We start from the raw sequence: 13,161 nt of genomic DNA, 5'->3' as shown, positions 1-13,161 counted from the left end.
TTTCAGAGAAGCTTTCTATTTTTCTATTTTTTATGTGTAAGTAGTCACTTAACATTGGTGATTCTCACTTGCAAGTGTATTTTCAAACTCATTTCTCTGCATAGGACTCATTCTGAGAAGGACAAAGGGCTTCACATCTTGAACTTTTCACCTCTTAAACTTTCAGAGATGAGCAAAACCAGGAGTTTCTTTTCTTTCTTTTCTTTTTAACCATATCACAGAAATAATCACATCTGCTCAATGTGGTTTAGACCACTATTAGACTCCAAACAAGCAAACCATCAATTATAGAGCATCTAACTGCTCTGCTCCTGTTTTGTTTTTCATTTCTTAAATCTTTTTTTGCATCACCTTCATTTCCAAATGTGTACCTCCTACCTTCTCATCCAGGAAAAAACACTCATAATAAAAAATAATAGAGAGAGGGAGAAAGGGGTGTGTGTGGGGGGTATCAAAACCAATCAATACTTCAGCCAAGTGTGACAATACATGCAGCGGTCTACAATCATATTCCCCCACTACTGCAGAGAAGGGAGGAATCACCTCCTGTGTTTTAACAATAATTATTTTGACAAAAGGAGGAATTCTGATGGATTGCTGGAGTAAAAGATGCCGTCAAAGAAATGTGTTAGTAGCAAAGAATGTGAATGAACTAGGCACATAGTGAGAATAGGGGTTAACTGGAAGACAGAACCATAGAACTGCAGAGTCGGAAGAGATTCAGTGGCCATGTTTTCCAAACCACACACATAGGAATCCCCAAGATAATACACCTGACTAGTGGTTGTCCAGACACTGCTTGAAAACTTGGCATCCTGAACCATTGCTAGTCATCTTGACCTTTGATTCTGGGGGAGTGGGGCTGATGGCTTTGCATAACTCTCATACTCATACTCATACCCAATTCATGTGCAAGTCAAGACATCACCCTTGGGATGTCATTGGTTCTCTTTGAGAACAAAGGGAGAACAGTAACAATAGCTTGAAGACTTATAAGGAGTGGAAGCCACAACTCTTGGCAAGCCATTTCTACTCTTGGACATATCCAATTAAATACTAACAGTAAAAATAAAAATCATCATGTGCTTTCTAACTAACTAAGTGACCTTATTGAGCCTCAGTTTCCCCTTCTGCAATATCAGAAGGTTAGGCTAGATGAACTCAAGGCTCTATTTCTACTTAGGAATCATATGGCAGTGTAGAGTCTCAATTAGGTGGCCAGGCTTCAAGTCAGGAAGACCTAGCCTGTGGTTGTAAGACATGGGCCACTGTGACCACTCTGTAAGACTATAAGTTGCAAAGAAAATGACAATTTGAATAGGAAGGACAGTTGACAGGGAGCTTCCTATGCCAATAAAGTCACAGGTCCTGATTTAAAAAAAATTATAGGTACCTGTGATGCTTATCACACAAGGTTATGGTGAGACACAAATGCAATGATGTGTTTATGTAAAGCATTTTGAATACTTTAAGGAGCTATATAAATGTCATTTTCTAGGGTGTATAGTATGTAAAGACCCACGATTTCATAAGTTAAGGGAATTTCCATTGAGAACATTCCCACTACCAATGGAGATTGGCAGTTATTCTACAATTTACAGTCTTAGAAAGTTGTCTGGTGGCACTGATAGGTTAGGTGATTGGTTAGATGACTTACCTAGGGTCACACGGCCAGCATATGTCAGAGGTAGGTCTTAAAGCTGGGTCTCTCTGACTCTGGGATTAGTTCTCTAGTCACCACGCCATTCTGCCTGATGATTCTCATTATGGTTTTATAAATAAACTCTATCATAGGTGAGGTGAATGAGTTCTCTCAGGACAACCAAGTAGCATTTAGTGTAACTGAAAAAAGAACAGTTCAACAATGTCTAGGGGAAGAAGCAGACCTCTAGTTACTGATATTGTTTGACATACAATAAGTCTCTGAAATATTGTTAGTATAGAACTTCAATCTGGTTCCTTACATCTACAAAAAAAGACCAAAAGACCAAGACCAAGATGAGCGCTCTCATGCTTTTGCAAGCACAAGACAGTGGACATGGTTTTTTTAATAGTCACAAACAGGCAAACAATCCTAGGAAGATGTGTGTGTGCGTGTGTGTTGTGTATGTGCGTGTGTGTTGTGTGCGTGCGTGTGTGTTGTGTGTGTGTGTGTTTCAATAGTATCTTGGTTTTTTTAAAAGCTTTGAGGCATCAAGAAGGTAAATTGAGCTTGCTTTGAGCCAAGGTGAGGTCATAGACTTATCAAGCTGCCTTGCTGTGGTTTTCTCTTAGCTTGTCCTGTTCTTAAACTTACTCATACTCTCTCTGCTTTAAAAGTATAACAAAACAAAAAACACCCCTTAAGGTGAAACCCCCTTGACTTTTCACCCACATTTCAATCTCATTTCAAGCACCCATTGCTTGCTGCTCTGAAGACTTCTCCAAAAAAAACCCAAAAAACCAAATCAAAACAAAACAAAACAAAAAAACCCCTCCAGCATCTACCATATGATCCCTCCAACTGGAAAAGGAACGAGACTGTTCAATGTTGGGAAAGATTTTGGTCTTGGGCTGGGTTCAATATCACTGACCTAAAAAGTGATTATTAATGGTTTGGTGTCAATTTGATTGAAAAAACTGGAGTTGTATAGCCTGAAAAAGATGTAGGGGAACATAATATTCATTTCCCAGCATTTTAAAGGACTGTCTCATGGGAGATGGATTTTCAGAGAACAGAATTAGAACAATGGGAAAATGACACAATGGTAAATTAAATTAAACCTTGATATAAGGAAAAAACACTTCCTAACAATGATAGCTGTCCGAAATGCAATGAAGTGTGGCAGGAAAGAGTAAGTTCCTTTTCTCTGGACAGTCTCTAGCACTTTTTGGTAATGTTGTAGGAGGGTTCTCATTCATCTATTGGTTAGACTAGATGACCTTGGAGGTTTCTTCCAACTTTGAAATCTTTGACTGGGAAAGGGCAATAAAAATAAGAAATAGGAAGTTGGTGTCCAAGATAAGTCAGGAGATGGTAAGAGAGCATCCATCTGCCCTTCATAATTTCAAGTCACAAGCCCTCGATGAACAACAAACATATTGCTCTCCTAGCAAACATGACTTTCTTGACATAATACCAGCACAGCCCTTCCTAATGACAGATTTTAAGTTTTGGTGGTATCTCATATGCAAAATCAAACAGAGACCTTTTTATTCTATCTTAAATAGAGGTACTAAGACAAATATATAATAACCAACTCTCTGGAAAAATGTAAGATGACACACTTTTAAATTTAATCTGATTAACTTTTTCTCCATCACTTTCTTAAGTCTAGGCAATCACTAAAATGGTAAATCAAGCCCTGGTTTATAGCATTTGCAGATTTCTAAAGTATATATGTTCACACTGAAAATTTAACAGCTGGCTCTTGAGAACCTGTAAGAACTGACTCCAGCACAATCCTGATTTTAAGCCATATCCATCAATCAGCAAGAATTTATTGTTTATGTGCCAGACACTACAGTAGTTGTAGCTGATGCAAATACATAAAAATGAATCAATCCCTGCTCACAAGGAGCTTAAACAAAATAAAATATTTTTTCTATAGAATTATCCTTTTAAGTATCATAAGGGGAAATGGTCTCTGCTGATGGCAGGAATCCAGGCAAAGGCTGCTTACTTTTGCTCCTCCCTGCAGTATTTCTGTGCCTTAGGGAAATGTATTGAAAGATTAAAACAAATTGTAAAACAATGAAAACAATTTGACCAGGTGGTACCTTCTAGGAAGCAAGACAGGAATTGAAAGGGCATATTGAAAGGGGTGTGAGTGTGTTTGTCCCCAACCTCAGAAAGACTCAGCTAGAGTTGTTGACCACATAGAAGACCCATTGCTGGGCCCATGATATGGAGAAGAAGCTAAAGGCATTCACTTGCTAAACTCATTTCAGAGATAGGCTGAGGACCTTTTGTTGAGATGGACAAGGAAACATATCACATCCACCTACTGGTCCCTTTGTCCACCTGATGGGTGAACCCCTGAAGTAGATCAGAGACGTGCTGGCCCCCAGACATGCTGCCCAAGAGTACTTACTCCAAGGGAGGAAGGGCACTTTCCCAAAGTAAAGAAGCAACAGGGGAGATGGAACCCCAGCAAATGACAGCCTAGAAGCTGGGAAGCAGAAGCAGGCAGGGGTAAACCTGTCTGTCAACAGCAGCATGGGAGGGGAAAAGTATCTGCAGAGGGCAGGTTCCAGAGATGGTGGCCACAGAAGCACTGTGGAGTAACAGGGAGGGTCTGGTCCATTCTAAATTCTGTGGGATGTTGAGCTAATGGCAGCATTAAACAGAAATCAATTTGTAATAGATAAAAACTTTAAAAAAATAAAAAGGTAGGCAGTAGTGAAGTCAAAATACTTTCTCACCTTGGTTGACTATCAATCAGCAAGCATTATTAAGAACCTAATATGTATCAGTCACTGTGCTGGTTGCTAAGAATACAAAAACACAAATGAAATAGTTCTTGTCCTCAGAGAGCTTACATTCTAGAGGAGGAGACAATATGTACATATTTAAACATATAATTATATGTTATAATCTATAAAATATATTTTGTGATATATATGTACATATATAAAATACCAAAATGCAAAATATGGCATGATACCTATGTAAATGGGGAAAAAACAAAGAACCATTTGGGGTCTCAAGAGAAAGAGATCACTTCTATTAGGAGAATCAAGGTAGACTTCATATTTGTAAGCGTCTTGTTAGCTAGATCTTGGATGATGGGATTTGGTGTCAGGAAGTTGTGAGTTCAAAACCCATCTCTAAATCTAATTGGCTGTGTGACTATGGGTAAATCACCTCACCTCTCTGAGTCTCAATTTCATTATCTGCAAAAGAGGGAGAATAACACTTGAATGAACTAATGAAACTTTTACTAAGTACTTTCTATGTGCAAAGCACTGTATAAGCATTGGAGATACAACTACAAAAGCAAGACCATCCTTGCTCTTCCTTTGTAATAAGGAAAACCACACTTGTACTCCACACACCATAATGCAGTTTTTATGGGGAAAGTGCCTTGCAAACTGTGAAATATTACATAAATGGGAGTTATTACTCAGTCAGAAGAGCTAGGTTGAAGCTTCCTAGCTTTGTGAGCTTGGGCAAGTTGCTTTCCCTCCCTGAATCTTGATTTCCATCTCTGCTAGGGCAATGCAGTGGATCAAACACTATCTGAAGTCTCAGCATGTGAGGGGGTTCCAATCCTGCCTCAGATGTGTCCAGGGTATGGGCAAATCACTTAACCTCAGTTTCCTCTTCTGTAAAATGGGCATTACCTCTCAGGATGGTTGTGAGGGTAGAATGGGATATTTGTAAATAAATATTTGCTTTGCAAACCTTGAAGCATTATATAAATGCTAACTATTAATGTTATTATTAGTAGTAATAATAAAATGAGGGGATTGGACTAAATAATCACTAACTAGATAATCTTCTAACTCTAACATTCTACAATTATGCTCTTTAAAATAACAAGGTAATAATATTAACAATAATAGCTGACATTTAGATAAAGTTTGTTCTTTCTTATTTCATTGTTATAATTGGGGGGAAATTATATACTTATAATATATTATATATTTATAACATTATACATAATATATTTATAATATTTAATATACTTATATATTTGTAATGTATTAATATTAATATAAAGTTAAATCTATTAATATAATATATTTAAAAGTATACATATACATATAGAAAATTCTATAGAAAAAAGAAATAAAAGGGACCTCAAATACCATCTATAGCAGAAATAATTCACTTACCATAGTAGCTCTGCAGATTATAAAGTACTTTCCTCACTCCAATGCTCTAAATACTCAAAATATTCATTTCCCCATTTCTATATATTCTACCCTACAGGTAAAATGACCTGCCCAAGACCACATAGATACTTACACAGTAAATATGATTCTAATGCCAGGCTACAGCATGATTAAAGTCAGATAAATCAGTATATTTTCTAGGCTTTCTCTATCACCTTTTCAGTTCCTGGAAAGATAACCTACCTTAATTCCTATTCCATGTGGATATTTTAGGCATTATTGGAGGTACTGATTTAAGAAATTGGTCAACATGGTAGATCTATTTATAAACCTTTCCTTTGTAGTATGTCATACTTTTCCGATAAGCCTGGTTGTCTCTCATGTGCAGTCTAATTCATAAATGTCCACTAAGTCATGAAATTCTTGCCAACCCAATCTTGTAAAAGAAAGTGTTGACTAAATGTCTCAATAACAATAAATTACCTTCTCAATTTACTTGAGAAAAATAAGTTTGGAGTCAGGAACATCTGAGTTCAGATCCCATCTCTAACACTTTTGTACTCAACTTAATTGTTTACTCAACTATTGTGAAGACACTATTGTGAAGTTAATTAAATTACTAAACTTCTTGTTGTGCAGTCATTTTTCAGTTGTATCTGACTGTCATGACCCCATTTGAGATTTTCTTGGCAAAGATACTAGAGTGGTCTGCCATTTTCCTCTCTAGGTTATAATGTTCCAGTGAGATCGAATGAAGATCCAGTTCAGCAAACATATTGCAGTGTTTTGCCATTTCCTTCTCCAGCTCATTTTATAAGTGTGGAAACTGAGGCAAACATAGTTAAGTGATTTACCCAGGGTCACACAGCTAGTAATTGTCTGAGACCAGATTTGAACTCGCAAAGAGGAGTTTTCCCAATTCCAGGCCCAGCATTTTTTCCACTGTGCTCCCGAGCTGCCCCAGAGCACTTAGCTAGATCTGAAAAGAGTACAATCCTCCCTCAACAATCTGTAAAATTGTTCCTATCAATGCTTATTTGGTTAAAAGCAAATATCAAAAACCTGTTTGGCTGGCAGATTTATGCTTCTTTTAAGATTCTGAAGAATCATGGGAGTGGTAAGCCATTTAATGTCACTTATTTTGGGTACTAGTGTAATAAAAAGAATGATCTTATTGATGTTCCTCATACCCGAATAAGTAGTGGGATTCATCTAACTGTTCTCAGAACTGTAGCTAGCAATTCCTGTGCCTGTGATAAGTAGTCCAGAACTTGAAAGGATGGAGAAACCCCAGAGGCTGCCACAGGAGAGATGGTGGAGGCTTGGGGCTAGGGAAGAGCTTGCCTGTGGTGCAGTCATGGGAGAGTGAGGAAGGGATCTCACCCTGGGACTCTGTGAGGAAAGTTCAGAGAAGTGTGCTTCCAGGAGGGGCAAGGGGGAGGGCTGGGTTAGGGAACAGGTCATGTGGAATGTGGCCATTGGTCAGAGGAAGATCTTGAAGCTTCCTATTGTAACAAATTATTAGACAGCTATATGCACCACAGTTTAGTAATGTGGAGAACACCCAAACGTGGGCAATCTCGAGTACATGTCAAATGAGGATGAGTTGAAAGAACTAGGGATATTTAGCTTGGAGAAGATGTGATTCAGCCATATGACCAATGGATGGAAATTGCAAAGAGGCAAGTTTAGGTTTTTTGTTTACTAATAATTTGGACTGAACCCAAATAAAAAGGGCTAACTTTGAAGGAAGAAAGTTCCCCCTCATTTGACATCTTCAAGCAAAGGTTGGGAGACCACTTGGCAGGTACATTATACTGGGAACTTCTTTCTTTTTGTTCTTAAAGCAATTGGGGTTAAGTAACTTGCTCAAGGTTACACGGCCAGTTATTTCTGGGTGTGGTGCTGAGTATCTGAGCCCGGATTTGATCCCAGGTCATCCCAACACTGGAGCCAGTGCTCTTACTCACTGAGCCACCTGGCTGCCCCTGAAACCAAAATTTTTTTTTAAAGCAATTGGGGTTAAGTAACTTGCTCAAGGTTACATGGCCAGTTATTTCTGGGTGTGGTGCTAAGTATCAGAGCCTGGATTCGATCCCAGGTCATCGCAACTCTGGGGCCAGTGCTCTTACTCACTGCACCACCTGGCCACCTGGGAATTTCTTTTCAGTTATAAATCGTACTAGATGGTCATTGATTCCCTTCCAATCCTACAGTTCAGTAATTCTTTCTAACTAGGTGCTAGCTTAGTTTTACTTTGCTTCTAAAAGACCACCAATGCTGTCAGCACTATTAGACACCCTGGGGACAAGCCCCATGACCTCACCCAAGTTATGTCTTTTGTTATTGTATCATTAATTTATTGACTAACTTACTGTCATTAGACCTATGAAATAGAATTTTTCCCAAAGGCGTATTTGTTGCCTTTCATACTCCCTCAGTATTTAGTGAAAAATCTGTTGTCATTCCAAAAAACTCCTAAGGGATGAAGGTTCTGGGAAGAGTCATCCAATTAGAGAGAGAGAGAGAGTCCCCAAGGATGGATTCTTCTATGTGTGAGTTCCAGAATGAAGAGTTTCTGGGGCCTAGTAGAAGAAAATACGGAGTGTAGTCTAGAGAGGAATAAGGATATGCTGAAAAATAATTATGCAAAATTGATATTTTTAAGGTATGTTTATTAAGAAAGGTATTTACTTAATGTCATTGCAGATACCAAGGTTTTCTTCATTTTTATTTTTACTATTCTCTTAATCTGTATCACATAGAGAATGCTCAGGCCACCATGTTTTGATCAAGCCAGATCTAGGGGTGGGGGTTGGGGAAATGCAGGATGTAGTCAGGCTAACATGGTCCAAAATGTATTTTTATTATCCCTTTGGTCTGAGATATCAGAATGTCACGTCTTTCTCATGACCAACAGCTCAAATACTCCGAGAGGGACCTGGCTTTTTAACAGTGGTTTTGTTCTTTGATCTTCCTTGATTAATTTTGATGTGTGGTTTACAAATTTTAGTGAAACTAACCTATAAATTTGGAAGAGCAAAGATGTCCTTCCACTTGATTCTGAAGGCAGTTCAAATGCTTTAGGGTATACCACTTCCTTGCCAGACCACTTTTAGAATAGCAGTCACATTCCTCCCTCTGACCCCCTGTGAAACAGGCATATGCAGCAGCAGAACTGAGAGTAGTTTTCTCTCAGCAGGGGATCTGCCCAAATGCCTCAGGTGACCGATGAGCTCATGAAAGATTTGGTCAAACTACACTCATATAGCTGTCTCTGGCCTCTTCTCAGGTCTCTTTATTCTTTCTCATACAGAATGAACTCCAGTCATCCTGATTCATATCTAGCCACTGGACCCAGATGGCTGTGGAGAAGAAAGTGAGGCTGGTGATTTTGCACAGCCCTCCCTCATTTAAATCCAATTCACTTGCAGGTCATGGCATCATCTTCCTGACGTCATGGTTGTCTTCAAGAATGAAGTACAAACAACAATAACAACAGAATGAACTGGGAAGTTTTAGAGAATGGAAGAGAAAAAACACAAACAAGCAGAAAATGACCCAAGAAGACCTACATATCTATCTATGGACATAAGTATAGATATAGATATATACACATACACACACATACATACATATACATAAACACACACATTTCCTTCTTTTAAAAAAAAAATCCCAAAGAATACCATCACCCTGACAACAGAGAAGAAAAAGAAACAGTCATTATGTGGAATGGGATAGGTAGAGTGGGAAAATTGTGGAATAGCAACTCCCACATGGTTCAGTGGAAAGCATAAAGGCTTTGAAGTCAAGTCTCAGGTCTGCCATGTTGTGAGTAGGTCCCGTCCTCTTACTGGGCCTTAGTATCTTTATCTATAAAATGCTGAGGTTGAATTTGATGATCTCTAAGGACCTTTCCAGCTTTGAATCCATGAGGCTATATGCCATGCATCTCTAATGAGAGAAAACATCTTTCAATTTCATGACACCCTCTAGTATGTGTGTGTGTGTGTGTGTGTGTGTGTGTGTGTGTGTAGAACCAGGAGAACAATTTATACAGTAACAATAGCATAAAGATAAATAACTTTAAACAACTTAGGAACCCTGATCAACACAGTGGAACCAACCACAGCTCCAGAGGACTCATGATGAAACATGTCATCTTCTTCCAGGTAGATATGTGATAGATTCACAGAGTAGATTGAAGCTTTTTTTTTTTTTTAACAGAGCTAATGCAGGAATTTGTTTTGTTTGACTATACACATTGTAATGAGTTTTGGATTTTTTGCTTTCTCAAAAGGTAGAGGAGTGGAAGTAGAAGGGAAAGAATTCAGAACTGAAAATAAAAGAATACTTAATGTTTTTTAAATGAAAAGCATGGGGATTTACAACAAGTTCATTAAAACTATAATGGGGTTTTTCAGTGGCACAGTAGAATGACCTAGAATGAGATTCATGAACGGGGTTGGAGTGGGCGTCAGTTTCTGTAGCATTGCCTCATTTTATAATAAATCCAAATATAAGAAGCTGATGTTGTGTTTTGTTTGTTTTTAAAGTGTTACTTTTGGTCTCATTGAGGGTGAGCTGTCCTGCAAGGTACACAGGGATCTTGTTTGTCTTTCAAAATAAACACATATGCCCAGAATGAAAAAAATGTTAACAAAGCAAAAAAACAACAACAAAAAAGGCACTGTTGTTGAGATGGTCTGTCCTACTTAAAGGAGGGTGTGGTCACCCTCCTAGCAGCCCAGGTTTTCTGTGTTAGAGGTCACCCGAAGTTGGGTAAATAGCTTACAACATAAATTCAACTTTTTCATGAAACAAACTCAGTAGAAATTAAACACGTGAAATAAATGTATTCATTTCGAAGGATTTTGGGGGTATGTCATGCAATGGGAAAAATAATCTGCTTCTGAAGTAGGCTTGTCTCTCCTTTTTAGCTCAGAAAAGCTTTAATTATCTTCTTGGGTACAGAGGGAAGGAATGCCCCCTACCATGGAGCCCATACAGAGTCACACTCTGGTTCTTGTCTACACCTTTTTAATCACATGCTCTTTCACCAAACCAAGAGAGAACAAGGGTCAACATTTCATAAAATATATTTCAAAAAGCAGACTGATTGACCTTCACAGAACACTGGAAAACTCCAAACCCTAAAATGTTCACTGGTGAAATATCTGTGTTATCTACATCCATAATCACCCCACCACCACACCCTCATATTGCAAATACATTTGAGTAACCCCAGAAACACAAACTTAAAACAATCCAAAGAATAATCTTAGTTTTCTCATGAGTTTTAGGTCGACTGCCCAATATAATTTATTTCAATAGTTTCAAGTCAGTTAAATGCTTAAATTAGTGGGAATGGATTTTCCATGAATGAGTCACAAAATTTTAGAGACAGATAAGCCAAGAAAGCGATAGGACTGGCCCGAGGTCATAGAGTTTATGACAAATCTTTTAACCTGAACTCAGTAGTTGTTTGCCTCCCAGCAGCAACAATAATTTGAATCAGCTTGTGAGAGGCAATATGGTATAGTCATGGCCAGGTTGACTTTCTGAATGTGGACAAGATGCATTATTTCTCCGGGTCTTGATTTCCTTCCCTATAATATAAAGGGCACTTAACAAGATGATGAAACAGTTTTAAAAAATCTATGAATTGAAATGCATTTATGTTTTTTTGTAATAGAGATCTTAATTTCTAATTGCATGGCATTTATAAAGGTTCTGAGGGTCATTAAACCAATTCCTACTTGCACTGGCAAACTGGGTCTCCAAAGGGTATCTATATTGTCTCAAGGTTCTAGGGGTACCCCCAAGGAGTGGTGAGCTTCTTCTAATGCTATCAGCTTGAGCCCTCTTTCTGATGCATTCCTCCAATATCAATCACCAGTGCTGGTCTCCTCAATATCATCGATGGAAACAAATAGGTGGCACTATAGTGCATAGGGAGGTGGCCTTGGAATCAGAAAGACTCATGTCTGTGAGTTCCAATCTAGCCTCAGACACTTACTGGCTGTGTGACCATGGGCAAGTCTCTTCACCCTGTTTGTCTCAGTTTCCTCATCTGTAAAATGAGCTGGAGAAAAAAATGACAACCGCTCCAGTATCTTTGCCAAGAAAATCCCAAAAGGGGTCATGAAGAGTTAAACATGATTGAAATGACCGAACAACTATCATTGATACCACTGATTACCATGCCACCATCAAATTAACACACACACATATCTATATACGTATATAATTTGTATTTTATTATTATTTACATACAGTCAAATATATTTGAATACATACTCTTGTTACACTTGATCTTTTGGGGGAAATAGAAGAAAATTCTATATAATTTAGACAGCTGACAGTTGTTCACACTGTGAATCCAAAATTATTTCAATTCATTAATGGTTGCTTTGAGGTTTTCCTTATTGACTCCAGAAAATTCACCCACCTTTTGTCCATTTTTATAAAACTGAAATGTTGGCATGCATTCATTTCTCACTGTGTAGCAACATCCTGACAGTCATTTCCATTCGTTTCTATGAAGATCACATCTGGGTACTTTTCACAAAGTGAATGAAAGAAAAGCTTTATCATTTTGCATGGTCTATACCACATGGCAAAGAAATCAACTACTTCTAGTTTTTTCTCTAGCCTCTTTCAATTCTGGGTCAAAGTTTTCCTTGTTATCTTTCTGTTTCACCATTTTTGCAGGAGGCAGAGAAGCACATGTCCCAGTGGTCAGGCAGGGAGCAGCTGATCTGAGTGATCTGTGAGCCAGAGCCTATCCATACAGTGCTTCAGTCTACAGGAGATGTAAGAATTCAGTTTCTATCTTCTTGATATCATTGGTAAACAAGTAATATCAATTAGCTTTTACAAAGGGATGTTTACTGACAAGATATATGAAGAACAGAAACATATCTCACTGAACTGGGGATGACCACTCTCTCCTCTACCACTTTGATCTCTTGGAAAAGTGAGTTCAGACTGAAAGTGGTTGTTACAATACATGCTCCCCACCAAGTTCATTTCTGAATACAGCATCATTCACTCGTAGAATGGCATGGTCAAACTTGACCTTTAGTACTATGAATTTAGCAGATATGTAGAGGATGTATTGGAGTGGAAGGAGAATCAATGCAAGGAAACCAATTAAGAGTCTCTTGCAATAGTCTCGGTGAAAGGTGATGAGAGACTGAACCTGGGTAGTGGTCACATGTTGGAGCAGAATTGACAAATCATGGCAATTGATCGAATGTGTGAGGTATAGTATAGGGACAAGTTGAGGTGGACCCCAAGGTTGTAAATCTTCATCAGTAGGAGGATAGTGGGGTC

At 38.3% G+C, this 13,161-nt stretch overlaps 1 pseudogene; it reads right to left on the bottom strand.

The window, feature by feature from the left end:
* Positions 1-12,211: 12,211 nt before the first annotated feature.
* Positions 12,212-12,952, bottom strand: LOC138161436 (thioredoxin pseudogene; annotated as a pseudogene).
* Between the last annotated feature and the right edge of the window lie 209 nt (positions 12,953-13,161).

This window comes from Petaurus breviceps, unplaced genomic scaffold (genome assembly GCF_028583685.1).
Source record: "Petaurus breviceps papuanus isolate PSGF00001 unplaced genomic scaffold, PetGlider_PUasm1.0 185, whole genome shotgun sequence".
Classification (NCBI taxonomy): domain Eukaryota; kingdom Metazoa; phylum Chordata; class Mammalia; order Diprotodontia; family Petauridae; genus Petaurus; species Petaurus breviceps.
This window is presented reverse-complemented; position numbering and strand designations above follow the sequence as displayed.